This window comes from Megalobrama amblycephala, linkage group LG15, assembly GCF_018812025.1.
Source record: "Megalobrama amblycephala isolate DHTTF-2021 linkage group LG15, ASM1881202v1, whole genome shotgun sequence".
Classification (NCBI taxonomy): Eukaryota; Metazoa; Chordata; class Actinopteri; order Cypriniformes; family Xenocyprididae; genus Megalobrama; species Megalobrama amblycephala.
In genome coordinates, this window is record NC_063058.1 from 23,508,787 (window position 1) to 23,514,076 (window position 5,290).

Here is a 5,290-nt window from a genome sequence, read left to right on the forward strand (position 1 = left end):
TAACGTATTGTAGTTGTTGTTTTTTTGTTTTGTTTTTTAAATTTAAAGGTTGAAGTAAATGGCTTAAACAATAAGTCAACTGTAACTGTAACTTTTGTTACCCAAAATGAAATATGTTGAAATGGAAGAATTGTCTTAAACATTTGGGTTGATGTTTTATGTGCTTTTTTTTATGGTAAAACATTAATATTCATTGTTAATTCATGACACCTAATGCTGTAACTTGTTACCAAATATGAAATATGAAACATTTATTGGAATTGATTTTTTTTTTTTTTTTTTTGAGGGAGAGAGAACAGACAAATAAATTCATAAATACTTCCTCAAAAGTAGCTTAATGTCATTTCATTTAAGCTTAGATTAAGAAATAAGTTTCAGATTCAGACGTCCTTTTTTATATAAGGAATAAAAGTTTCTTAATAGACTTTCATATATATTATTGAAAAATGGCAGGTTGAATACATAATTATGTTGTATTTTATAGTCAAGTGACCATATTAAATTATTAAACGATGCAAACAAAATTCAATTCTCCATTAAAAAGACAATAGTGTCATCGTTCAGCTTAAGTCCGGTGTTTTTCACAGTCAATAACTAAAGTGCATAAATTATGGAGGAAACAGGTGGCATCACATTTCAGAATATTTCATCCATCTCCTGCTTGAAGATCGCAATATATCATGCCGACATGACGATACTGACCACGGCATGGTAAGACAAATAATGTTAAATAAACCATTTATAAGTAGTACGATTCTGTAGCGATTTATCTTGCCGACATTTCGCTTTGACATCTCGCGTGGTTCTGTGTGATTTGGACAACTTCAAGTTACGCCCCCTCAACAAGTTACGCCCCTTTCTTGTTACGCCCCCCTCTTGCAGTCCGCAGACAGATTCTATTGCATTTTTGCGTCAAAACTGCTGTTCAGAACTCTATGGGTGACGTCACGGACACTACGTCCATATTTTTTTACAGTCTATGTGAACGCGCTGTCGGAAAGAAGAGAGAAAGCGCTACCGGTAACGCTGTAGCTATGTATGGATAGTACTGTAGAAAAGCGGTATTGACCTGTTTAACATATTTTAATAGAGAGATATGTTTAGAAAAATGATATTTTGACAGCACTGTTAAGAAACCTCAAACCTGAAAGATTCGGGGCTTGACTCAAAACATTTGGGGCTGAAGCCTCGGCAAAACCGGCTGGCGCCGCCCCTATGTATGGTGAAAAAGAAAACTGTGTACCAACATGAAAACATCATCCCAACAGTGAAGTATGGTGGAGGGAGCATCATGATTTGGGGCTGCTTTGCTGCCTCTGGACCCGGACCACTTGCCATTGTGGAGGGGAAAATAAATTCCCAAGTTTATCAGGATATCCTACAGGATAATCTCAAGGTGGTTGTCTGCATGCAAGCTGCATGCAGCAGGATAATGACCCTAAACATTGAAGTAAATCTACTACAGAATGGCTACACAGACATAAAATCCACCTTTTGGAGTGGCCCAGTCAAAGCCTGGACCTCAACCCAATAGAGATGCTGTGGAATGACCTCAAGAGAGCAATTCACACAAGACGTCCTAAGAATATGGGTGAGCCGAAGAAGTTCTGTAAGGAAGAATGGTCCAAAATTACTCCTGGACATTGTGCAGGTCTAATTCAAGTCAAGTCAAGTCAAATTTATTTATATAGCGCTTTTTACAATTGGTAATTGTTTCAAAGCAGCTTTACATATTAGAAGCACAGAAAAAGAGAAGTGGTTAAAAATAAGCTGTACAAGCAAGCGTGGTAATATGTAACATATACAAGATGGTGCTACATTAAGCCAATGTCGGCTGACTCCCAGGGGTGGAAAAAAACCCCTAGGAGAAAAACCCAGCGTGCTAACACTGGGAAAAAAGTCCTAGGAGGGAAAAAAAACCCTTGGAAGATATATATAATATATGTAAATGGATATGGAGATCAAAATCTGAATTATATATTTTTATTATAGATATTAAAAATAGATTATATATAAATATATGTAAGCGGATACGGAGATTAAAAATCTGAATTATAGATGCAGCCAGAACTGGATCTGTAGGCCCATTGTCTCCTGGGCTACGTTGTAGTCAGGTCCAGACACAGGTTCTCCATCTGATCTGGATACGGCCTGGATCCAGCACCCGGCAAACCTCAGGATAAGCAGAGAGACTGATATTAGTGTAGATGCCATTCTTATTCTGATGTACAGGTATATCTAGTGTTATAGGAAATGTTCTCGGTTCCGGCCGACCTAATTATTGCAGCGTAACAATCCTTTAACGGATTTGAAAAATGTTAATGTATTGATAATGTGTTATGTGTATGCAAGAGCAAAGAGATGTGTTTTTAGTCTAGATTTAAACTGACAGAGTGTGTCTGCTTCCCGAACAATGCTAGGAAGATTGTTCCAGAGTTTAGGTGCTAAATAGGAAAAGGATCTGCCGCCTTCAGTTGATTTTGATATTCTGGGTATTATCAACTGGCCTGAATTCTGAGATCGCAATAGACGTGAAGGACTATAATGCACCAAGAGCTCGCTTAGATATTGGGGAGCTAAACCATTTAGAGCTTTATAAGTAAGTAGCAAGATTTTAAAATCTATACGATGTTTAATAGGGAGCCAATGTAATGTTGACAGAACTGGGCTAATATGGTCATACTTTCTGGTTCTAGTAAGAACTCTAGCTGCCGCATTTTGGACCAACTGTAGTCTAATTCACAGCTACAGGAAGCACTTGCTTGAGGTTATTGCTGCCAAAGGTGGTTCAAGCAGTTACTAAAGCACTGTTTCAATTACTTTTTCCACCATCACTTTGTATCTTTAATGGGTGTGTTCAATAAAGACATGAAAGATCATAACTGTGTTTTATCAGCTTAGAAATATTGTTTGTTGACATTTGTGACTTTGGTGAAGATCAGATCTGATGAGTGATTTAAGCAGAAAACCAAGAAATTTATATATCAGTATATGTAGGGCCGGTTCATAGACAGGGCTTAGCCTAAGCCAGGATTAGGCTTTAGTTCAATTAAGATATTTAAGAAGCTTTTATAAATGTACCCTAGAAAAAAACATTACTGGTGTGCATCTTGAGACAAAACAATGGCACTGACATATTTTAAGATATGTCAGTACAAGTTACTTTCAGTTCAGCAGGTCAAACATGCATTTTAGTCTAGGACTAGCTTAAGCCTCGTCTGTGAAACCAGGGGATAAAGTGTTATTATGGTTCTATAAAAACCTTCACTTAATACAAAAATAAAATTAATGAAATAATTATAATGTCCATGTGATGTAAGTGGTTTGATAATACCATCTCTTAAGTAATCTTTTTTCATGCAATGCAACAGAAACTAGGATGAAACAAGGCATGAAACAAGATATGGAATTTACCTATGATTAACTGGTTATTAAATTTACATTAATAAGCAGTAGTGGACCAGCTGGTTGTTCCAGTCTTAGATCTTAAGATGCATTCTGTTGAAACATCTTGAATATTGGATTTCGCTGGAAGCTTGTCAAGTGATCTAACAATTATGGAAGGTGTATATGGATTTAATCCTTTGTTAAAGTGACAAACCAAATGATATTTCTAAAGGCAGAAAATTAATTATTATTTATATTTATTTGTGCACCAATGGAAAAGTGTACAAACTGTTTTTGGCTCATGCAAGTTTGTTGTTGTATACTGTTAAAAAAAACAACAGTTGACCTAACTTTAAAAAATAAGGCAACCTACTGTATTAACGGATTAGTTTAAGTTAAATTAACTAACAACTGAAAACTTAAATACTTTTGCTGAGTGACAGGCAGTCTACTGAATTTAAACATTCATGGCAAGGAAATAAAAGATTGTTTAGCATTTAGCAATGCTACAAACATTCTTTCACCATTACGTGTGATTTTCAAAGCCCGTAACATGATATGGGCAAACTAGAGGCAAACATATTACTCTTACAGGGAATTATATTAAATCCAATAGATGCAATGAGATTTCACCCAAAAATGAAAATTTGATGTTTATCTGCTCACCCCCAGGGCATCCAAGATGTAGGTGACTTTGTTTCTTCAGTAGAACACACATGATGATTTTTAACTCCAACCGTTGCAATCAGTCAGTCACATAATCAAACGGCGGCTAATCAAAATGGTACTTACTTGTGCTTATCCGGATTGTTCAAACTGACTTAAAACTAAAAGATTACGTTCTCTCGCGCAAACTCATTCAGGAGTTGTGACTTTCCACGTATTCCCAACTTCTGAGTCTGCTTGCCTGAAGTTATGGTTGATTGCTATTGAGGGTCTGCAGCAATCATTTTTCCCCTGATGATTTTACATACCCAGGAGAGGATCACGTACGACTTAAACCATCAGCTGTGCCTATGGTTTTTCCACATCTAAGTATGTGAACAAGATCTTTGTATGTGTCCTTTTTATGTTTAGTTTTGATGTAATAAAACCATGTTTTTTAGTGGTTTAGTTCCATTTGTATTACAGCTATTGTATTACAGGCACCATGTTTAAACTACGCAAGAGCACGTTCACACCTCATGCACTGGATGCTGTGCACACGCTCAAGGCAGTTGGACATAGTGGTGTATTAGAGGTAAAAAATTATATAAATACTGTTCGGTTTCTCGCACAAACTGATAATTTCATGTCTTAGGACATCAATGTGTCGTCGCGAGCCGCAGGGTTTAATTTGGATTTGTCTGTGCATGTTTTTTTTTACTCTCATAGATTTTGTTACCATTGCCATGCATTATACGACTGACAGACTGCAACGGTTGGAGTTAAAAATCATCATTTGATTTTGAATGTGTTCTAATGAAGAAACAAAGTCACCTACATCTTATTTAGCAGATAAACATAAAATTTTCATTTTCATTTTTGGGTGAACTAACAACATTAGAACTTTTCACTGTTCATATCACACTTGTCTGAGCTTACAGTGTTGAAAACGCACAATGATTTGTCCTGCTTTGACTTTGTTGTGTTCTATTTTCACTGGTGGAACAAAAATAGACAAAATAATGCCTTAAATAATAATGCTTTCATAATAAATAATGCCTTAAATGTGCATTACATGCAAATAGATATATCGTGCTAACCCAGAACCAGCAATAGTTCATATTTAAAATAATATAGACATTAAATATGAGTAAAGTTTACTGTGCATTATACTGTGTAACTTCTCTAGAAAATAGTTGCGTCCCCAATATCAACATTTACATCCTTGTTTATTTGAGATGTATTTGAGTTTAGTGCG